Source organism: Actinia tenebrosa, unplaced genomic scaffold (assembly GCF_029948245.1).
Source record: "Actinia tenebrosa isolate PJP-AT-01 unplaced genomic scaffold, QUT_ActTen_1.0 utg344__unscaffolded, whole genome shotgun sequence".
Classification (NCBI taxonomy): domain Eukaryota; kingdom Metazoa; phylum Cnidaria; class Anthozoa; order Actiniaria; family Actiniidae; genus Actinia; species Actinia tenebrosa.
Genome location: NW_028292606.1, coordinates 753353 through 777990, shown reverse-complemented (window position 1 = coordinate 777990; position 24638 = coordinate 753353). Strand labels below are relative to the sequence as shown.

Here is a 24638-nt window from a genome sequence, read left to right as displayed (position 1 = left end):
AATCATAACTACTTTTTTTTTCTTTCCCTAAACCCGAAGACATGCATTTGATGGATGTTTTTGAATTGACTGTATTTTCTTAATGTGCAGACACCAACCGGGACCACGTAAAGAGCGTTAACCACGACATAGAGTGAAAACAAAAGAATCAAACTTAAGTCAAAATTGAGCGAATCAGGAGTAACTACAAAGCCTAGATATGAGGGGAAAAAAACCCAGGTGTTATCAACAGCCGTGGAAATGAGAGATTGTGATTGGCTGAAATCACCATGATACTGATTTTGCCTTCTCCCGATTGGCTAAAGTTTTTTTAACTAAAATTTTGTGTAAGTGGTTCGGGGAAGTGTGTCCGCACAGTTAAATAGAAGAAAAATATTAAAGCATTTTTGCACCAATCTTTCTCTATTTTTGATTGTTAACAATACAATGGCCCAGTTTCGAGGAAAGCTTCGCTTGTCACGCACGAGGCTGATGCTCAATGAAATACTTTGGAAATGGGCCAATGAACAGATGCTCGTCAAAGAAAATTTAGCACTTCAAGAGATATTTCATTATCCTTTCAAGATAACAAACGCATTAATGTTTTGATTTAGGATCACTGTGCAATAATAAGATGTACCAATGGTGGTATTTGTCAAACTCTGGAGGACGACTTTCAATGCCGCTGCCCGCTCGGCTTTAAGGGTAAACAGTGCGAAAAGGAATGTAAGTTAAACTCGATACTTTTGTACAACAACAAAAAATGCCATAACATACCTATCTACACTACACTACAGCACACCGTATACACACCACACCACACAACGCCACGCCAAACCACGCCACGCCAAACCACGCCACGCCAAACCACGCCACGCCAAACCACGCCACGCCAAACCACGCCACGCCAAACCACGCCACGCCAAACCACGCCACGCCAAACCACGCCACGCCAAACCACGCCACGCCAAACCACGCCACGCCAAACCACGCCACGCCAAACCACGCCACGCCAAACCACGCCACGCCAAACCACGCCACCCTGCATTCCAAAATTTTAACCAAAGTGATTTTTAACCTTGCAGACAAATGGCTCAAGATCAACGCCAGTCCTGTATGTTTTGGAGCAAAAGATTCCTCGTACGGCCTCTTTTACCTCAAGCAAAATGGAACAGTCTCCAGAGTCAGGCTTGTACACTTGTCTGGATATGTTAGCTGCAAAGCTATTGAAGTCCGAGCACGAAGTAACTGGGGCTGTGTTCGATACTGGGAATATGGCGATAGGCTATCCACCGTTATTACTGACAGCAGGGATCAAAGGATCCTCCCTGAAGATGGCATTATAACCCATCGTTCGAGACTTGAATACACTATAAAAGGATTTAACTCGAGCTCCGCTGAATTCCTTTTCCCTGAGTTTAATACTCCCCTGATGGTAACCACTGGTCAAGAGTATCGCATTTGGTACGGAGAAGATCTTAATAAGTATCACGAAGGAAATAATGAAGGAAATGTATGTGTTGATGTGTATATGTATGGGTGGTTTGGTGGCTAGAGTTTAAGATTAACCCATGACAGCGTATATATCGATAATCACTGTAGCCTGTGACTTGCAGTGGGCCAGAAAGGTACCATTTCTATACTTTTTACATCCCCCCCCCCCCCCCCATCTTTTTGCGAGAATGTTACGGAATTGAGATAAAATTAGAGACAAACGAATTTGACGAATTTTATTTTAAGTGCCCTTATTAGTTACATTTAAACTAAACTATTGTGATTAAGTCAAGTTGTGATTGCGCGCGCAATCCATCATGTGACAGGCGTTCCTCGTAGTGTTTTGGTTTCGGCCGATCCGAATGGCTTACCATCGTGTAGGGAAGGGAATGACGCTCCGCTCCTCGCAAGATATTCGTCCGTTTTCGGAGTAAAGTCGCTAGCCCGACTAAAGCAAGGGACGCCTGCCATGAAGTGTAGCGCGCACGTAAACAAGCACTACAAGGAACGCCTGCTATATCTTAGAATATGTGCGATCAAATCGAAGATAAACCAACACAATCAAAATTTTAACGTGCTCCCTTGAATAAGTCAGAAAGGTAATTCTACTGAAAGCCATAGCTACTAATAGTGATAACTAAAAAAAGAATATTAGCAAGAATGAATGTTACGAGCACGATTCATTTGAAAGAAGAAAATATATTTTCATATTTTCTCTTTAATTTTTTTCAAGAAGAAAATGAAGGACAATAGCATATATAGGAAGTTTTTATACGACTTTATGTCATCATTCAAAGGAATGCTAGTATCACTCACCTTAAACTTAACTAAAATAACTAAACTTAAACTAAACCATTATATAATTAATCCACTTTTTTGTCCATGGGTTTTCCTTTCTTGCTCCAGGGAATGGCATTTTTCTTCGGTGTCTAATCTCTCACCTATTTTTGTCTGTAATATAAGTAAAAAAGGCCGTAAAACTCAAGCACTGTATTTATTTAATTATTTATATCATAAAATGAACTGTTTATAATATTATTTATAATATAAAATAATTCAATATTACTCCGATTTTTATTCTGATATCTTTTAAGCCCCTCCAGGGGTTTCGAAAAATTACAGGAAACATCGCCATTTATTTTTTAACATGGGACATTATGTCATTTATTATATGTCATTAAAAAACTAACTAATATGATCGCATTTGATCATATTCTACATGTTAATTAATTAATTAGTTAATTATTGCATTTTTTTATTTTTTTATTTAGCTTTTACATCGCATCAAAATATAGTAAAAAAATGAAAAAATAACAATTATGAATAATAACGAATAACTATTTGGGCACAGGGGACAATTGTAAAAAAAATCATATATTGATGGCACAAATTGACGACGAGTTCGTCTTATAGATAAGGGTACAATAAACCGAAAAATTACTCTGACCTCACTGGAAGAACCTCTTAATATTCAGTCATCAAAAGAATGAAGACATTTTTTTGTAGACCACCAGGAAAGGACGTCTGCATATTTACGTCATTCACTACAACTACCAGAATTCATTGCACACTTTCTTTTGCACAGTTAGTCAATAAAAATTGTCTTTCTGTTCCCATGAGAGGGTACAACTTTAAGTGAAAAAGGAAGAAAATTCGTGAAGCATGAGTGAAATGACGCTATAATGCAAACGGAATATCCTTTTCGTAGTTTCTTGTTTTGATTTGCACATTATTTGCGAATTCTAAAAAACGTTTCTTTTTTCCCCTAAAATAAACTTATAAAAATTTAAAAATAACTTGAAGAGTTATATTGACTTTAATTAAGTATAATGGAAATTTTCATCAGCGAAAAAGAATAAACTATGTCTTAGCTTCACATTTAGTTATATTTCCCTCGAAAAACTTTGGCTATGGCTGACTATCTATTTTCAAATCTTTGATGTTTCACCTGGAATGTCATCGATTTGCTTCATCACTGCATGTGCACGATCTCGTAGCTCATAGACTCTCTTTTTGGCTTGCATGGCTTCTGGGTCATGGAGATCTTGGATGTCTTTGGCACGAGTTTCGACATCACTCAGCATTGTATTGATTTGTCCTAAAATACCATGATAACATGTCAGCCAACGAATACTTAGCCGGAATAGGAATAATGCCACCACACAGGCTATGTGCAAAGGGGATCCAGCCAAAATTTGTGTGTGTGTGTGGGGGGGAGAACTAATTGAGTTTCTTCCGTCAACAGAACGAAAAACAAAAAAAGCATCTAATTCTTCTTTTTTTTGTTGTTGTTGTTGTTTTGTTTTGTTTTGTTTTTTTGCTGGATCCGCCCTTGATGTAATTTAAAAGCACTGGGCCGCCATTATATTATCGAGTGTTACCTTGCCACATTGTAAGACAAAATAAATTAATAATTTCAATAGCAAAACATATTGTCATGCCAGAAACATTGTACTACTCTTTTTCAATTTCAGTCCACGTGCCATTTTCTGTCTGACATTATTGCCGTGGCTTTCGATCATCCACAAGGGAATAAAAAAACAAAAGACACGGCGGCCATGTTGGTCGATATAACAAAGAAAATGATAATGACTTTTATTAAATTCGGCCAAGAGTGCATGGCGGCTATGAAAACTAGCAATTTCTTTAGTTGACCATCAACGATTGGAAAGATACTTCTTTAAAACAAAGAATCGTGCATTCTGAAAGAACTGGGGAGCTTTTCATTTACACGGAAAAACCGGAAATTCCGGTTGGAAAACAAATGGTACGGATCATTCTAATCGGCAGAACGTCTCGAAAAACTCGGTCTTCCCTTTGAGTTAATCCACTTTTCCCGCTCTTTTCGGTTCTTCTGAAAGACGCGTGTACCATTTGTCAGAAGTTTGTCCGATTATAAGATCGTTTAGCACTAGCAAAAAATTTCCAAGCGGACGGAATGGTTTAAATGGTAAGCACCCCTGACAGGTAGAAAGAAACAGTAATCAGGCATGTTTGTGTCGTCTAATGCATATCCAAAACCTAATGGCGGATTTCATGGTCAGTCACGTGACTTGTCTTGTAGCAACCAGTATATGACTCACGTTTGAAAACCCTTCCTCCATCTCTTGTCAAACCAAGTTTGATCATTGCTTGAATCTAATAGAAAATAGAAAATATATGGATGAATACGATTTATTTGTTAAAAATGTAGTCAGGGACACGACCATGCAAATAATGATCAATTTTTGAACTGGGCTACCTGTATACTACGCCATTATTTGGCTTTTCTCTAAGGCAAGAAAGAGTGTAGGAGAGTGAGTTACAAGCTAGACCACTCCTGACAAAAACTAAGAATTAAAAAAGTGATACCTACCGCATCCAATATGTTCTTAAAACCTTCAAGTAACTTGAGAAGGATCCTACAAAGAGAAGTATTTAGGATGTATACATTCCAATTAATAGATTCTTTATTTAATTACATCACATTTAATTTTTGCGTTTTGGATTTCGTCAAACATATACACCTATTTCAAAAAAATTTGTAGGTTGGATATCTGAAATCAGAAATCTGAGACCGATTGGAATTGTGGGGGACTGAGTGTTTTCTCGTTAAAAAGTTTTAAATTAGAAATAAATTAAAATATACACTTACCCAAATAGTTTGCCAGCGCAGATCATTGCTCAAAGTTAGTATATCAAGATATTAACTTTTTGCGAACTAATTATCAAAACCACAAACAATTTACAGCTTACAACCCACAATTCCTTTCGGTCTCAGATTTCAGATCTCCGATCAACAACGTTTTTTTGTATACTTCAGTTTCAAAATCTCAGAGTTTTGCTTTTTGAGGTAACTCATGCAGATCAGTTGAAATGAATGTAGAATATTCATGTGTTCGAGATAGAGTGTGGAAAATGTTTGTATTGGCATTCTGATATTTTCTTAAGTTTTTCCAAAGTTTTTTCCATCTTTTCACGGTGTAAAATTTACATTTTTATCATTACTGTTTCATTAGAAACACCGACGCAGCTCACACTAGTTTTTAGCTAGTTATCTCTTCTATATATCTATATATATATTGTTACTCCACATTACCAGAGATGCAATTCTTCATAGATTGTAGCAATCAGTATAACGATGGATATCAATCAAACCAAGAAAAAAGGAAACCAGTTTCGATCAGTTACAAATTATATTCCACTCTTAACTTTGCCGTTGATGATGTATATGTAAATACAAAGAAACTAAGGCAATTCCTGAATAAATGCGTCTGTAATGATGGGGTTCATAGGCATTTCAAGAATTCGAAAAATTCTTTAACTATTTTTTTTAGTTGACTAAATAATATTTTATACCGTTATACTGAGAGTTACTTACGTAATTATTCAATGAAAAAGCAGTAAACGTTTTACCTCAGGATGTTTTGATGATTAGGATTTGGTGGCCTTGTAGTGATTACTTAAATAGAAAAAAATAGAAACGTTTATTCACATGCAAAATAATTCAATGTCATTACAAATGACCCCCCCCCCCCCCCCCCCCCCCCCACTCCAAATTAATCGAGCAAAGAAAGATGGAAATGTTGATCTGCTAGATTTGCTTGGGTAAATTATAGGAACCATTACTTTGGATAGAATTGGGGTATCTGCTTTCGATCCCCAGGTTTCCCGATTTTCCAGATTGGAACCACGGATTTCATTCGTTATCAAAGAAGGGCTGCGAAGAGGAAACTATCCAATAGGATCGCGAAGCAAATGAAACAAAGTGTGCTTACGTCTTGTTGTAGGTGTAGGTGTCCTTGGAGTCCATGCTGAGTAAAGAAAAAAGTAGCAATTTCAAAACATATTATATCGTGTGCTGTGATCGGTTAATCCGATGCAACCAACAATGCCGTGCGAATTTTAAAACATAACATCCCATTGTGGCTTTTGCTTCGAAATGTCCTTTTGCATTACGCTTTACACGGTTAATTGGATGAAAGTACCATGATCGTTAAATTGGATGCTTAAACAGAAGATTTCTGTCAGTGAACAGATATTAATTTAACATTATTGAGAATCATTAATTTCCTATTTTTTCTTATATTGTTCTGGGTATGGTACTTTGAATTCGAACTACTACTTGCTAATCTAATTTTGCTTCTTAGGAGTTTCTTTAGTTGTCTAAAGTTGTGTCGAATGTTGTATAACTTGTATATAGAACCTTCTATGCTTCTTGAAGTTTTTATAAATCAGTACTGATTTAACTAGAATGTTCTAGAAAACGTAAAATACTATTTATAGGGTACCACAATTACGTAACTGTTTTTGTAAGAGAGCATCAAGAAAACTGGGGAGCTAATTAGTCAGTCATTCAGTGAGACTCATCAACTTAGCAAAAAAGTTGTAATGAAGACTTACTAGAGTGGAGATTGAAAAAGCTAGCTAGTACGTGCTCGTTTTTTATTTGTAATACGAAATGTTTGGTGAAATATCGCTCACTGGTTACCTGTGGTTGGTGGAACCAGTCTACGACACATCACTTTTGTACAGTGATTGTTCCCTACCCCAGAATAGCTCCAAAGTAACCTGTCGTTTAAAAATTAAAGGTAAGCAAACTTAACAACGAACTTACTAGAAAAACCAGCATAACACACCACACCAGCATCTTCCCGATGAACACAATTGTGCCTTCCCCAGCCTCCAAAGCGACATTGAGACAAAACTCGCTCTGAGCCAGAACACGCGACATTGTCCATCCATATTTGGCCCGATCCTTGTCCAAATTTAGCGCAACATGGAGCCGAAGTGGCTCTGGTAAATCCAAGCTGACGACAGACAACATTAGCGTCTGCCAAACCCCAACCATCATCACAGACGGTACCCCATCTTCCATTGTAAAAGATTTCCACACGACCCTCGGAGCGGTTATTTCCTCCAACCAGTCGAACTTGATACACTAGTAAAGACAGACATCAACTAATTACATCAGCTCTTAAGTACTAAATGGATTTCCTTTAAAATGAGATTTCTATATTGTTCTTTATAAGGATTTAGCCGTGACTCACCTATAGGTGCAGTAGTTGGACGTGGAGTTGTCGAAGCTACAAAAAAAAGATCGTTAGTTGTGTTCAATGTTGAAAGCTAAGACCAAGGGGCATTTTGGGTAGTCGGTATCCTGGAAATTTGGAGAGGATTTGCATAAGGTTATGTATCAAAAGTGCAAAATGCTTCGTTCGCTAAATTCAATAATCGATGTTCGTTAGCTGCAAAACTGCACTGCTTTAATTTTTTTCCCAAAAGGGTAGCTCCATTAGTATTGTATTATAGTAGATATAACAACCGTTATCCATTGAAACCCTAAAAATATTAGCTTTATTAACTGTTTACCCAGAACACTCTTCAGTCCTCAATGATTGAACCTTTTGAACCCATGAAAGTTTGTTGGAATTTGTTGTAAACATTGATTATCACTGAAAATATATCTTCCTTGGGAACTCCAAAAAAAAAAAACACACGAGGTATGAAACAGAATACATTTTAACAAGAGCAGCTCTCAATTAAAATGTCTAAATCAGTTGCCAAGGATTTTGCTCTTGTTGTCAAAAAAGAACTATAATTTTCACCAATAAATGTTGGTGCTTTTGAGGTTGTATTCCATATAGTATAGAGTTTTAGATTTACGTTCACGGCAAACGTGAAACGTCAGTTGACCAGTAAAAAATTCTTTTAAATTACTGAAAAAGAATCGCAAAAAAGTCCAAGTAGTAGAAAAACAAAAGAGTATTTGCGCTTGGTGAGAAGGTTTGTAAAAGGTAAAGTAAAATACAGGACAACTATGAAAACGTGGTCACGTTTGCCGTTTGCGGCAAAAAGTCAATCTAAAACTCTCTAGTGGTTTAGGGAAGCACGGGTGGCGGAGCGGTTAAAGTGGTCGCCTCTAAATGTGACCCGGGAGCGAGTCCCGCCACACTCGGTGTCATATGTGAGTAGAAATTATGAGTGGTTTTCTCCTGTGCTTCGAGGGTTTTTATCTGGGTTCTCCTGTTTTCCTTCCTCCACAAAAATCCACTCCCAAATTCCAATTCAATCAATTCGAATTGTTAGTCACTGGCTATTAAGATTTGCCCTCCTAATACAAGGACGGTAAGTAGTACTAATCATTGACTTTAAACCCTAAAAAAACTCATATTTTCCCTAATTCCCCTAATATAGAGTGCAAACAATATAACCATGAAACTTTAGTAATACTAAAAAGCACAATTTCATGCAAATTCCATTGTTTTCTATTGTTTAATTAGAACTATTTTGTACTATTTAGTAATTAGTGTTTTACGGATTAATTGTTTGCACTCTACTGGTCATTGATGGTTATTTTGATAAGGATGGAAACAAGAATTTGGCTTGATTGTACGCTGGCATAAGCTCTAACAAAGACTGTCGTGTTTTCAAAAAGAAATCAAAAGCTTTAAAAATTTCAAGTTCCAGACACATCATGAACTGTACAAATATTTAACCATGACTTACATGACCTTGATAGACATTGGCGTCCAATGTATCCACTGCGACAACGACAATAAGGTCTGCCAACAGAACAAAACCGTGATCCGCCATTGTAGCAAGTCATATATCTGCAAGTACCTGTGTGAACAATTGAAAATTTCTTTGAAATATTCTTTAGGTTACCAAATATAAATAGCTTCCTTAACTACAGGCGCTTCATTTGCTTGGGTTACTGCTGGTTCAAAGTTCAAGAGTGGTACTGATCTATTACAGTTGGAATGGCCTGGCTCCTAGGGGTCTGTAGCTTCCATTTTATTTGGTTGTGTAAAATAACTTAACGTACCCTGCATATGCTTCAGGGGAGGGATGGGGAGGGGAGGGATAGCTTATTAAGATTGGCGGGAGTTAGAAACAGTACGTGCTGGTGAAACTGAGACCCGGGGGGGGGGGGGGGGGAGGGGGGTACTACAACCCCAACTTGGGTATGGATGTGCCACGGACGACGGACGGATGCATGAGGTCTACTGAGATTACTCTCGGCTAAATTTTGATCATGCTCTAATCTATAGCTATGGCCAGCAGGAAGTTTTATCTTTGGACTAACAAATATGAAGCAGGTCTATTAGAAAGCTATGACGATTTCCTGAAGCTTGATCGGCCTGGCAAACACTGCTTGAAAAAGTTCAATGACGAAGATGAAGCTAAAGAAGCTTTAGAGAAGCAATTACAAGAACTGGCTGCGAAGAACCAGGAAAATAGAAGTTCGCAAATAATACAAGAAGAGCATGATAATGTTCAAGAATCGCAAAACCCCGTAGACGATTTGACGATGACAGAAATTGCAGGGGAGAAGGAAGAAATTGTCAACGGCCATGATGACCGTTATGAAAAGCTCGAAGCAGAGATGAATGCTCAAAAGGAGATCAATGGGAAGTTCGAAAAAGAAATAAAAAACACCATAGAGGTGAGTGAACTTTCCTTAGAGCTAAAAGATTTAGAGCAAAAAGCAAAGTCTTGGATTGGAGAAATTAAGATATTTTTGAATAATCTCGTAGAAGATTTTAAAACCGAATACGACAACAAAATCAAATCCCTAGAGAACCAATTAAGCGACTTCAACAAAAGAATGACCAAGTACGCCAAAAAACTGAATAAGAAGTTAGAAGAGGCCGACAGATCCTTATTGGAACTATCAGAGAAATTAAACTCGACTAGAGAACAAGATGATGATGATAGTGACGACGACGATAATGATGAATCGACAGATAAGTCGCAAATAATTTATTATCAAGTAGAGACTGAAAACAGATTTGACGCACTTCAAGAGAATGACAGTAATGATGTTCCACCTTCAAACACATCAATAAAGTCGAACAATAGCAATGAAGTAAACAATGAAAGCCATAAGCATACTGATGAAGAACAAAGTAAACAAGATTCGCATCCACAACAAGATGAAAAAGGACCGATCCTTATCCTAAGTGATTCCATGCTTAGAGGAGTAAGGCAAGACAAGTTTGCGCCAAATAGATATGTTAATAAGCAGTACATCGCAGGCGGTACAAGAGAGCTTCTGAGACATTTGAACAACATAGAAGATAACACCAACTACGAGTTCATAATCATCCATACAGGAACAAATGACATTGGGAAACTGTACAATGAAAATGTAGTAGAAAATCTAAGTACAGCCATATCACAAGTACAAAGTTTATGGCCTTCAAGTAAAATTGGGCTCTCAAGTATCATATATACCCCACGGGATGAACAGAAAAACATTGAGATCTTTAACATAAATACAGAGCTATATAATCGATGCAGCTATTCAGATGATGTGATATATATTGACAACACTAGAGTCGCTTGCAATCGAGATGGGACACTGAATGCAGAAATCTTCTATGACCATATACATCTTAACAACCAGATTGGAGTTAGAAAGCTCGTCAGCAACTTAAAATTTAATTTGGGGCTCAAGAAAAGAAACATTTCATATAGCCGCAGACGCAGGCAAGAGCAACAAAGCACTAGAGTTCACCTTCAAGATTCACAGCCTGAGGTATCGTCACCATGGGACATCACGAAACCTATAGATTTAATCCAGAAGCCAACCTCTGAAAAGAATGATGAATTGATAAAGAACTTTCTGCAGGTCATAGCACAGTTGGTGCAGGGTCAGGTTTAGTAAATTATTTACTTATTGATATATATATACTTTTTTTTTTCTATAGAATTTAAAACGTAGAATTTTTGCTTAAATTTGTTTCAAATGCCGGGGGCCTTAAGATTAGGACTCTGGAATTTGCATGGGCATTACAGCAAAAATCTTGGAAACAAATTGAAGCTAAAAGAGGTTAACAATATAATTAATAGTCATGATATTTTTGGCATTGTAGAAACACACGCCAGCCTTGATTCTGACTTGAAATTAGAAGACTATAAATACTATACAAAATGTCGTGACAAAACAGGAAACCGCCATGCTGGAGGAATAGCACTATATATAAACAATAGAATCAGCAAGGGCGTTTCCTATATACCGACGTCTAACCAAAATGTTATTTGGTGTAGAATAAGTAAAGACTTTTTCCATCTAACAAATGACATATACGTAGGCACAATTTACCTAAGCCCAAATAATTATGCAAAAGAGAATGATGAAGATATATTGCAGGATATAGAACTAGATATAATTAATTTTTCAACTAAAGGTGAAGTCATTCTACAAGGCGACTTTAATGCACGAACTGGGGAAATCCAGGAATACATAAATGATGATGACAGTAAGTACCTTAATTTACCTGATGATTATCTCATTGACAATCAAATGAAAAGGTACTCTAAAGACAAAGAGAACGTCGATAAAAGGGGTAAATGTCTAATAGATATTTGCACGGCTTGCAATTTACGAATCTTTAATGGAAGGGTTGTTGGTGACTTGACGGGCAAAAAGACTTGTTTTCGATACAACGGAAATAGTCTAGTCGACTATGTAATCGGGAGTACAAATCTACTTGAAAAAGCTCGATTTTTGAAGGTTAATCCACTAATGCCAGATCTATCCGATCATTGTCATATTTCTTATGGAATAGAAATCCAACTTTACCCCAAAAACAGTGGAAACAAAGAAAGAGAAGAAAATAGGGAATTTTCGACAATTTCTAGCTTAAAGTGGCATACTGGAAATATCGATAAATTACAAAACATTTTAAGCACTACAGAAATGCAAGCAACGCTACGCGAATCAATAGAAAACGCAGATAATGTAGACTCAATGGTTAAGGCATTTACTGAAACCCTAACAAGCATAGGAACAGAAGCAGGTCTTTGTTCCCTAACTAAACAAACTAAAGCATTTAAAGAAAATACAGATTCACAAAAGTGGTTTGATTCAGAATGTGAAAACGAAAAGAAAAATCTTCGATCTCTTGGAAAACAAATTTGTAGGAATCCAAATAATGAACAACTTCGTAGGAATCTACATACCCATAAAAGGTCCTTTCGAAGCATGTGTAGACGTAAGAAAAACAAATATTTCAATTCAAAATTAATGAACCTTGACCTCAAAGATTCGAAATCCACCTGGAAGTCTTTGAAACAACTTTTTAATGTAGGCAAAGCAAAAAATGCAAACTCCTGTCGAGCAAACGAAAAGGACTTATTTAATCACTTCAAGACGCTTAATAGCTCCCAGACATCTGCAGTAAATACTACGGAGACCTTAGAACAGTCGCAAAGTCAAGGGGAATTAGATTTTTCCATTACAGATCAAGAAGTATATGAAGTTCTAAGTAACCTAAAGAAACATAAAGCTCCCGGCCCTGATAATATTCCAAATGAGCTATTGATAACGGGAAAGGAAGCACTAAAAGGACACCTAACGGTAATTTTCAATAAAATCCTAGACAACGGAAAGTTTCCCTGTTCATGGAATCTAGGATATATTGTTCCATTGCATAAAAAGGACGATCCAACGAAAGCTGAAAATTACCGTGGAATAACACTCCTTTCTGCAATTGGCAAAGTTTTTACGGCAATACTTAACAAACGGCTCTATGATTACCTAACTACGAATAATATAATTAAACAGGAACAGGGTGGGTTTAGAAAAAAGCACGGAACAACAGATAGTATTTTTATTCTGAAATCCGTAATCGATAAATATGTTAAAAGTAAGCCACGGAAGAAAAATAATTTCCTTTTTTCCTGCTTTGTAGATTTTCAAAAAGCGTTTGACTGCATCCCAAGGAAAAAATTAATGGCAAAACTTGAAAATGTTGGTATAAGTGGAAATTTTCTAAGAGTGATACAATCGATGTACTCCACTGATCAATCAGCAATCAAAGTAAATGGACACATTTCTCCGACATTTTCCTGTTATATGGGTGTTAAACAAGGCTGTATGCTGAGCCCTACGTTATTTAATTTATATCTTCACGATCTGCCTGACTCATTAAATTCGTGTAACAACAATGATGCAATGTTGAATGGCAAACCGATTAGTACTCTTTTATATGCAGATGACCTGGTTCTGTTCTCTAAATCTGCTAAAGGGCTTCAGAAATATCTCGACAAGCTAGAGGCATTTTGTGAACAATCAGGCTTAACAGTTAATATAACAAAGACAAAAGTGATGGTTTTCAATAATACAGGGAAGACAATGAATAACTTCCAATTCTATTTGAACAAATCTAAACTAGAAAACGTTAAATCATATAAATATTTAGGATTAAATTTTACAACCTTTGGAAACTTTACGTTTGCAAAACAAGAATTAAAAAAAGCTGCATTAAAGGCACTATTTCAGATGAAAAAACAAATGGGTGAATTTTTCACATCCAATATCAAATTAACTATAAAACTGTTTGACTCGCTTGTTACACCAATACTTCTATACGCAAGTGAGATATGGGGTATCGAAACATTAAGCACCAAAGACCAAGAGCCCATGGAACTTGTTCATTTGAAATTTTGCAAAATGCTCCTCAAGGTGACAAAGAATGCTAGTAACCTTGCATGCAGAGCTGAGTTAGGAAGGTTTCCGCTAAAATGCAAAGCATGCAGTAGAAGCTTTAAATTCTGGCATAAAATTATAAAGTCGGAACTACACCCAAAAAAACTTTCAGCCGAAGTCTACCAAGATATTAAAAATGAAACTAAAAAAGCCTTTTGGAGCATAAAAATTAAAACTACTTTAGAACAACTCGGATTGGGGATAATTTGGATGAAACAAAATGAACTTTCTCCAAGATGGTATGAATATGGAAAAATAATAACCCAAAGAATATATGACATTGAGAGGCAAATTTTATGGAGTAATCTCCACAATGATGAAAGGAAAGACGACAGACATAAAAATAAACTCAGAGTCTTTCGTCAGTTCAAAACGGATTATAACTTTGAAGAATATTTAAGTCAAGTCACCAATATTAAGCACAGAGTGGCGCTTACAAAATTAAGAATTAGTAACCATAAGCTTGAAGTAGAAACGGGGAGGTATAAGAGGCCTTATCTCATTTACGATGAAAGGATTTGCCCAGTGTGTAAGTCGGGAGTAGAAAACGAAAAACACTTTCTAGTTTGGTGTCCACTATATAACTCTCATAGAAACGACTTAAGAGAGTTCATAGAAAAAAACACCAGCATTAATTTCAACAATATGAGCGCTGACAGTCGTTTTATGTTCTTAATCAATTCAAAATCAGCGTCTCTACAAAGAGCCATATCAGCATACATTCATCAATGTATGCTGATACGTGAAAATGAATTAAGAAAATTATCTAATACATAGTATATATATATATACCTATAATATATTTGGAATCAAACACTCATGTACTATTAGTATAAGGTGCCAAATAAAATTGTATTGTATTGTATTGTATTGTATCGGTACGGCAGCCTCAGCTACCTTTCAAGACCTTTCAGGCACATCATTGTTAGATAGAGAATGTTTACCGGTTTCACATTGATTTCCGCTGTAATGAGGAAGACAGTTGCATACAGCTCTACCAAAACGACAATACACGGTACCACCATTGTAACACATCAAACTACCGCATGAGACTGTAGAAACAATGAAAAGCCATTTAATAGCTTACAAATTTCTCGCGCGCTGATTGGCTGATTTTTATACATACATACATACATACATACATACATACATACTTTATTCGTCCTCTATAAGGCTTTTCAGAATAAAGGCCTTAAATAAGGCTCTTATCACCAATAAGAGGACAGACAGACAGCTGTCGTCATCGAACGCGCGCTAGCTCTTTCCGTTGGTTGTTTTGATCGCTAGAAAAGAGACGTTTCTATTGTTTTTCTTGTTGTTTTTGTTATTGTAAAAAAATGAATCGACTTCAGATTTTTATGTGTTTGTCCTATTATTGACAATAAATTTCGCCATCACATTGTCAAAGTAGTATACGGATCCACTCGGCAACGGCTCGTGGATCCACACTACTTTGACAATGTGATGACGCAATTTATTGTCAATAAGAGGACAGCTAGACACCTAAAAATCTGATGTCAATTTGTTAAACATTTGTACTCACTTCCTATGATGAATGAATTTTATTTTGTTATCATAACCCGACCGCCGCCGTGAGCTCACTTCTATAAAACTAACATAATTCACGTAACTAACGTAATTTTTCCCCCGAGGCAGTAGTTTCATCTACATATCTACAGGGACACTAGCCAAGTAACTCACTAGTCAGGAGTTGTGTCTTTTGCTTCGGCATGTCTTTTTTGCTCATACTCAAGAGAATGACACACGGTACATAAAGGGAAAACATTACTCTCAAAAAAGTATATTTCTTAGAGAGGCAGTCTAAGATTTCAGCACGAGAAGATTAAAATGTTTAGTCAAATGCAAAAAAAATAAAAAAATAAAAAATTTTGAAAGTACCTTTGGTTTTCTTCTGGGTAATTTATGCTTTCTTTACGGTGCACCCCAAAACCATGCCCCTTTTCCCAAGATCTGTACCTACTGTCCTCTAATTTTTTTTGGAAGAGAATATTGAGTTTATTACCTCTGCTAGTGATATTAGTAATCCAGTTAACCAAGCTGCTGACTCTAGCGAAAACAGTGTAGTGATCAGTACGACACATCGAATGTCCCCAGCTGACAACCCCACGAAGTTTCCACAAGCCATTTTCATGACAGGTCAAAGGTCCTCCGCTGTCGCCATGGCAACCACCTTTGCCTTCGGCTCCAGCACATATCATTGTATTTTCATCTACTCTTACACCAAGACGGCCGTTTATTCGTTGGCATTGATTGTGGTTACCGATTCTAATCATTGCTTCTTGAAGAAATATGGCAGATGGACCTCCTCCTATTATGCGACCCCATCCTGTGGAACAGTAAATCTTTATTTAGACACTTCTTATTAGGCCCCGTCCACACTATGCCGGATAAATTTGAATCCGAATTTTTATTTATTATGTTAGGCCTACCGTCTACACTAGTCCGGGCGAATCCGGAACAATTCTTCACCGAAAACGAGTTTTTTCCAATACGGTCTCCAGAGTGGAACAATTTGAAAACGCCGGCTAGCCGTATTAGTGTGAACGGAGACCATTTCGTATCCGAATTTTTTCGAATACGATGACGTCAAGATTGTCATGGGAACATGGCGGGAAGGCTAAAAATTCACCGCGGGCTCAATTACTGCTTCGATGTGCATGCTCAGATGTGCGATGAAGCGTTTTTGCCGCCTCTGATCGGACTAGTGTTGACGCGAAACATTTTATCCGTTTCATGTGTGGACCGGAATACTTTTTTTTCGGTTTCGGTGTGAAAGTTGCGGATTCAAATTTATCCGGCATAGTGTGGACGAGGCCTTAGCCTTTACGTTCAAAATGCATGAAGTATGGTCCAGTATAGTATATTACTGTCGATGGATGGTTGGATGGAATTGAGTGGATGGTTTGATGGATTGATGGATGGAATTGGATGGATGGATGGATGCATGGATATTACCTGTTATGTAACACCTCGTTCAAGCTGAGATCCTGTGTCCCTGTCTTGGTAGGGTAATTGGTCTGATTTTTTTCAGATATACTTGCCGAACCGCTGAGCTTCAGAAGAGCAATGTCGTTTCTCTTGTGTCGATTTTGATACAGTGAATGGATATATATATTGGAGACTCGAAGAGTTTGTTGAACGTTCGAAACGCCTGTTCTATGGTGCGCTCCTGAAAGAGTAAAAAATAAAATCCCTTTTATTTAAGTGTCTAGTCGTTCTAGCGCTTTCGCACTAATTGGGGACACTTTTCACTCACACACACTACCACTAAATTCAATATTCTATGCACACAACGTTCAACTCACATGTTGATTTTTACGGAGGAAGGAAACCGGAGAACCCGGAGAAAACCCTCTTAGCATAGGAGAGAACAACACATGAAACAAACTCGATTCAAATGTGGCGACCGCAGGGCTCGAACCAGCGACTCGACCCGTTGGACTCACAGCGGTGAAAGACGACGCGTTAGCCGCGAACGCCACCCACGCTAAGAAATTTTAATTCTGTTGCAAAGGCTTGACCCTGTTACTGGTATCGCTCCACCTTTATATTCATGTAAATGGCGTTATCAATCGTAATGGAGTCATCTAGCCGCGACCGTGATGTTCCTAGTATTATAATCTTCCCACTCGTGACATCACCCTAAACCAGCGACAATTAACACCACTACCAAAAACAATGCAACTAAAAAATTATAACTAACCACAATGATAACCAATAACCCCAACAACAATTATCACTATTAACTTACCAACAATTACAGTGTATCTGGGAATCATGAAGGTACTGACACAGTGAGCAGCAGTTACTACCCAATTCTGTGCAATCAGCGATCCTCCACATATATGTCTTCCACTCCTGCGAAGAGAGATCTGCCATGGCCATTCATGTTGGTCAGCGTTTTGTCCATTGACAACACGCACTTCCAATGGAGCAGGCTCCCTATCGTCCTCAAAAACTACATACAGATGTATGCAGACGTAAATAAGTATATATATATAGAGAGAAAATAGAATATAGAGTTAGTTAATAAGAATAAAAGGGAAAAAAGGACTCCATTATAGAGAAGTTGCACAATCACGTGATGACCGCCATGATAAGAGGAAGGAACAATTGAATCTAGACTAATTTGATTTAAATGAGAATTAATTCAGTTTCCCTAGGAAGAGACTCCATTTTTGTGCCTTCTGTAATGACTGCATTAAAAGCCTCTACTAAATAAACAATTAAAGTAAGGCTAGAAATGGAAGTCAAGGGATTGCATGCATCGTTTCACAGATCACAAAATCATCATTCTCTACTTTCACATCCCCATAATGCCTTGCGTCTTTGGTGGGTAACCAATCAAAAAACTGTCCCAAATTGAAAGGTTACTTAATTGAATTTATACTATACTTGCTTTTATCTGTACAATACTGATTATCAGTTTATTCCAAGTTATTTTTGCGTGTACAGATTATCAAGAGTTTTGGTCTTAAAGAAAATGTATTGACTTACGAAAAAATGTTTAAAATCTACCTTAAAAGTCTTCAAGCTTGTATCTTTTTCTGTTTTTTACTTCTTCATTTTATTTTTGGATACCAAACAAGGTATTGTCAACATTGTCTGATCAACCTTCAGCAAAATAAGTGGGTTTTTGCCCTCTGGTTACCCCCCAAAGACGCAAAGTATTATGGGAATGTGAAAGTAGAGAATACTTTCGTTTTGCTATAGTCGGCTTTTGGAACATCGTTTTTAGAACAAAAAATATTTTAAAGGATATTTTTTACGTTAGTCTTCATAATAAATTCAGTATCAAAGTCTAAACAATAATAATAAAGCCACTATTAAAATTGCCCTAGGACGGTTGAATTGCTCGACATGAAGTTTGTTTCATTATCAAAAGTCTTTTCAAAAGTGGCGTTTTGAACTTTTTCAGGTTCAGCAGTTCTTTTCAACGAAAGCGGAAAATATTAGTCTCAGGAACGCATGGTTGATTACGGGCACAGATAAAAAAAGATACTTCTGCAGTATTAAAAGAGGGAAAAAAATGCCTGTGAGAACATAATATTTTATGATATTTTATTCATATAACACCCTTTCTATGCATACACTCAATAGGCCCTTTGCAGCTCAGTAATCACGTGCTGATTAATTCACTGAGAGCAAATGAATGAACATCTTGATTCCCATGGGTGAAATATACTGGTGAGCAAACAAACTTTCTACAACCTTATTTCGAGAGATCGCAATAAAACTTCATTTTGTAACATACATATATTATATATATATTTCGCTCTACGTAAAGTATATATATATATGTATGTATGTATGTATGTATATACATTGAAAAACTAACTACGAGTGAAAATATAAAATAATGTGCAAGCAACACTCAGTAACTGAAAGTCAAAGTAAAAAGATTTTGTTCTGGACATGCAACAAAGGTTTTTTTACCTTCTAGAGCTTCATTCCCGTTATGAGCTTGAGAATACGCTGCTAAAGAGCACAAAATCTGTTGACATTAAGGAACTATAAATTAAAATTCAGGTAAATAAAACGTTCGTTTGCAATTCCTTTACCCAGTGATTATCACAAACTATGGTTATTTAGTAAACGAGTGTAGTATACAGATTAATAACTTAAATTCGGGTATCGTTTTCACTCCTGTTTGTGCAAACAAACTCATGTATACGAACAACCGTGTGATTTTTTTTCTTTTTTATTCAAATTGATGTAATTTGTCAATTTGTAAATGTTTAAATGACTTGGAAATATCATCTACACTTGTTGGCTGAAAAGATAAAAGTTAACGATAAAAGTTTGTTGTGCAAACAAACTTCTATACGAACAACCGTGTGATTTGTTTCTTTTTCTTTTCTTTTCTTTTTTCATTTAAATTGATGTAATTTTTTGTCCATTGGTAAATGTTTAAATGACTTGGAAATATCATCTGCACTTGTTAGCTGAAAGAGATCGAATGCGAATCGAGAAATAGAACCCAAGATCTTGTTTATTGGTGTCGTTATTTCAAAAGCAAATATGCAAATGTGCCCCAGGGTCATACATGGACTGTATAGTGGCTTCCAGAGGCGTCTTCCAATGCATTAATCTCGGCCCCGTTGAGCTGCGCCACTGCTGTACTTTGCGGTGATGATTAGCGATGACAAATGATAATTCAAATACCTTTTTACCTTTTCCTTACAATGTTTCGTAAAATATCTGTACAATGTTATCTATCATTTATCAGTAGAATTCATTAAATTATTTTTAATAGATTGATAAGGTTTAATATTTGATACCCTTGACTCGAGTTTTGGTGGGTTTTTATTGGACTACGGTTTCCATCCAACATTTTCATCTATTTACTCACCAAAACTGCAACTTTCATAGTCATCATGTAAAGGCAACTTTACACGTCCAAGCTAAGGCTTCTCTTTAAAGTGCCGGACAAACATATTTTGATAAGTTTTAAGTTCCCTTTTCCGTTATTGTAATGTGCCTGCAATTATCAATGATATCATGCATTGCATGGCTGATTTTTCCTTTTAATCAACGACTTCCTTCATGGGATCTGGAAATATTGATATATTTAGAAACAATTAAAATCAAACTAAATAGTTCTGTCATAGACTAGAACTGACTTCTAAATTTTAACTTTCAAAATATATAAATTTATTTATTTATCATTTATAACTGCTTCTCAACCAATTATACCGAGAGCACTATGGTAGCATAAAAATTGAACGAGGCGGAGCGTGTACGGAGGATTGAGCAAAAAATAAAGAACTGAACTAATTGATCTCTCAACTACAAGACTTCTCGACTTCGCTGTAGTGAGCTGGACGGTGGAAGGGCGAATGTTGTAGTGAGCCAAACGTGAGCTCAAACAAATACGCTATGAACTTTTTATGGAAAGAGAATCAAAAGCTATATTTTACCTTTAAATGTACAGAAAGGTAGACCAGTTAGCATTCTTTTTAGTTTTATCTGAATGCTTGCAATTTTCATCGAATTTTCACCAGTTTGACGTCATCAGCGTGCTCCATACGAGTGCTCTATACATTTTTTCTTCATAGTTCCAGAGCCAATCAGAGCGCGCGTTATAGCTTAGTTATTTTATAATATTTGTCCCTATTAAGAAAAGTATTTGTTGACCTACGTTATTAAATATGCCATACATGAAGTACCATTACATGCAAACGTCCGAAACAAAACGAAAATGGGAGCCAATCTGTTGTCCAAAGCCTTTTCAAAGCATTTGAGTAGACAGGAAAAGTTACACTACACGATTTCAGGAAATTAGCATAACAATAGCCTTGAAAACAATGCACAGATAGACTAGGTTTTTTCCCACTTCAAATCAGCGTGCCAGTGCGTGGCTGTGGCTACCATAGGTATATCATGACGTAATGGTAAGGTACGTCACGTGATAAGCACATGGCATGTGAGAAAAGGGTAGCGGTCAAGCACATGGAGTGCGAGAAAGCTTGTTGTTTTCTGTGTTTATTGGTAGCTAGAATTCCCAAATAGTTCGGTAAGTTTATATCGTTGGTAATTTATAGCATTTGTAAGCAACTGATTTAGGAACTTTATCGTTTATGTAGAAAACCGCCATTCACCAACGCAACGTATGAACACAGTGGTTCGTTGATTGTACAAAGTTATGCAATAAAGTTTGGTAAGATGAACAAGCAGGCGCGTTTCGTCTAATGATTTCCGTAGCTACCACCCGCTCCTGGGGTCAGGAGTAACAGTGGCAGAGTGCAAGAGATTAGCTGTAGATATGGTCTGGGGGCCGGCTAGTCTCTCCCTGATGCTTCGGCTAGAACACTATCCTGCGTAATCCGTACACCCAAGGGCAGAGGGACTTAATCGCCGTCATGTCCGAAGTCCATACGATGACCCAGCGGATGTCTTGGGGTATGGCATGAAGGCACTAGTTTCTTTTTCTTCTGTATCTTGGAATTAATTATCTAGCTGATTAAAGTTTATGGACCGTACTTAAATAGTGTTTTTTTTCTTTTTCTTCTTCTTCTTCGTTTCCTCTAACCTTAGATGTATATTTTTAAAAATTATTTATTTATTTACAATTTGTTTTATAAACGACTTTCATTAATTTATGAAATTGAGGATCCTTATGATTTCTTTAGAAAGGATGCTCTACTTTTCGTTCACCATTCGGTTTATTGCTTAAACTTAGAAAGGTTAAAAGCGATCGTCTAAAATTCGTCGTCCTATCTTAATTTATTGTTTATGTTTTGTCAAAATCAAACTTCTTTGAGGTGCCGGCATAATATTTTAAACCGGTGACAGGAAGCTGGGCACTTTTAAAAATTACAATAGATTTTATAATAATCTTTACGATTTCCTTGTTTCCACTTGGTACAACAACATATAAATGTGCCTTGCTAAGTGGGAAACATGAAGTACAGTTTTGGTATACAGAAGATATAGTCATCAAACTGGAAATAAATCGCTTTTATTCTAGCGCTTCCGCACTAATTCGAGACACTTTTCGCTCACACGCACTACCACTACATTCGATATTCTATGCACACAACGCTCAGCTCACATGCTGATTTTTAAAAGTGACAAGATACTGGGCAAACATACTGTAATCGCTATTACTAAACTCTCCAATGCAAAACAATAAAAATAAAGAAATATTGTAAATATATAAACATTAATTGGTTTGGAATACATCCGCTGTATCGCCATAATTTGCCGCCACAACAAACTATGTTTTGTTGGACGTCAATGAGCATGACATTCGTCCATCAAATTCCATATTCTTCCATTTATATGTATATATATTCTCTCAAAACGTTGTGTTTTCCAACCGTAGTATGGAAACGCTTGATGACTAATTGACGTCCACGTACACCAAAACCTACTCATTTGTGAAAATGATTCCGCGCATGTTATTGGGAATAACTTCAAAGGACTGTAGTTTCACTTCGTTGAAATGATTGTGCATATCTGCACGAATTCATAGTAAAAATACTTTGGATATTGCAGTTGTTTCCAAAGCTCCTGTCTCTAGAAGTATTTTGGTAGCAAAGCGATATTAGGCACTGGATCGCCCAGTGAACCAGAAAAGGGAAAAAATAGATAGATAGATATGTATGTATGTATATGTATGTTTACCTGGTTTGGAAAAAAATATAATTATATGTATACATACTTCCGATTTCAAAAATGGTGACATTTATCGGATATATATGGCGCATTGTTTTATATAAATTTGGTACGACAAATCTTCACGATCAATACTCCATTTTACAGTTCTGTTCAGTGACCGCAAATTTAGTTCCAAGCTGAGGATGGAGTTGCCGCCACGATAAAAAGTATAGTTTTGTTATGTGCGGAAACTGCATCCTCGACTTGAAACTATGTATTCTTGACCACTGAACGGAACTGTAAAATGAAGTATTGCGAGAACCTTGATAATCTCTCTTTTTACAGTAAATAGAGTAGTTAGACAATACAAAATCATTGAGGTTTCAAGAGCCGACTTTAATTCCCCCATGAGAGTAGAAGAAATAAGGTTATGTAACTGTTTTACTTACTGATCTTGAACAAAGGCAATCTCATTCCACAATAAAATAATTATTCCCTTCTTCTGGGGCGTAAGGACTTATATGAGTATATTTAATCAGTCATTGTTGTAGTGTAACGCTCAACGTATATACTAATCCAGGCAAGACAAAAGAAAAATGGGGACATATATAAGTAGTATATATACCCGATAAATGGCAGGATTTTTGAGATCGGGTGTATATATATACCATCTGTAATTTTTTTTTTTTTTTTGTCGAAGACCCTAGTCATAGACAACTCAAAAAAATATAACAGTAAAAATGAAAAGGTAAATAAAAAAATATAAGGGATGATATCACATATTTTATGATATCATTTTGATGTATTTGTATACATGTATTTTATTGCAACCTTTTTGAAAACATATACATACATACACACATATCTTTTTTTCCCTTTTCTGGTTCACTGAGAGTAAAGCATTGGTATAGATATATATATATATACACACACACGCACTATTTAGCTCTATATCCTGATAATTATTATTATATAATGTAATATTTCCTATTTATTGATTTATTCATGAACTTTGCTGATATGTATATATTTGTATATCCCTTTTTCTTTCTGTATCATAATTACACAAGAACATTTTTAAGCTCATAACGAGCATGTCCCTGCTTAACGAAGCCCTTCTAGACTATATATAAAGTTATCCTCGTCATTTAATCGACAGATGAAGAGCTGAGAATAGTTCCACAAAACTTGCTTTACATAACAAATTTATACTTGTGCAACTTTTTGGCTGCTTTGTGAATGCTGGAAAAATTCTGGAAAATCTGTAGCGATATGAAACTTGTGAAAGTCAAAACCAGACTAAACCAAAGTGTTTTTACAAGAATTTATGAGGCCAATATATCCGCCATTTTTTTTTTTTTTTTTTTTTTTTTTTTTTTTTTGTATATCTGTGTAATAGTTTTCTTTTCATTTTTTTGGAAATTAGATAGGTTGTGCTTTGAATAGATTTTGTATTTTCAAACTTAATTTCATATAGAGCGTTAAGTAGTCTCTTACGCATTCCAGAACCTTGCTTCTCAAGGGTCGATATAGCCGAGAGAAGTTGTATTCAGTCATTCAAATA

General features: G+C 36.4%; 1 long non-coding RNA gene and 1 pseudogene across 2 annotated transcripts; one reads left to right on the top strand and one right to left on the bottom strand.

Moving 5' to 3' along the window:
- Positions 1–1695: 1695 nt before the first annotated feature.
- LOC116305758 (uncharacterized) lies at positions 1696–20962 on the bottom strand (annotated as a pseudogene). The gene is made up of 16 exons (XR_016118964.1): positions 20893–20962; positions 20325–20525; positions 19409–19466; positions 17724–17930; positions 16928–17141; positions 15975–16298; positions 14896–15003; positions 8962–9075; positions 7503–7538; positions 7070–7393; positions 6231–6266; positions 5869–5914; positions 4829–4874; positions 4557–4611; positions 3422–3571; positions 1696–2424 (listed from the first exon to the last, which is right to left on the bottom strand). The product of XR_016118964.1 is annotated as an uncharacterized LOC116305758 (transcript).
- Positions 20963–21372: 410 nt separating this feature from the next.
- LOC116305766 (uncharacterized) lies at positions 21373–21960 on the top strand. Its single transcript, XR_004198192.2, has 2 exons — positions 21373–21488; positions 21559–21960. It is a non-coding gene; the product is annotated as an uncharacterized LOC116305766 (long non-coding RNA).
- The last annotated feature ends 2678 nt before the right edge of the window (positions 21961–24638 follow it).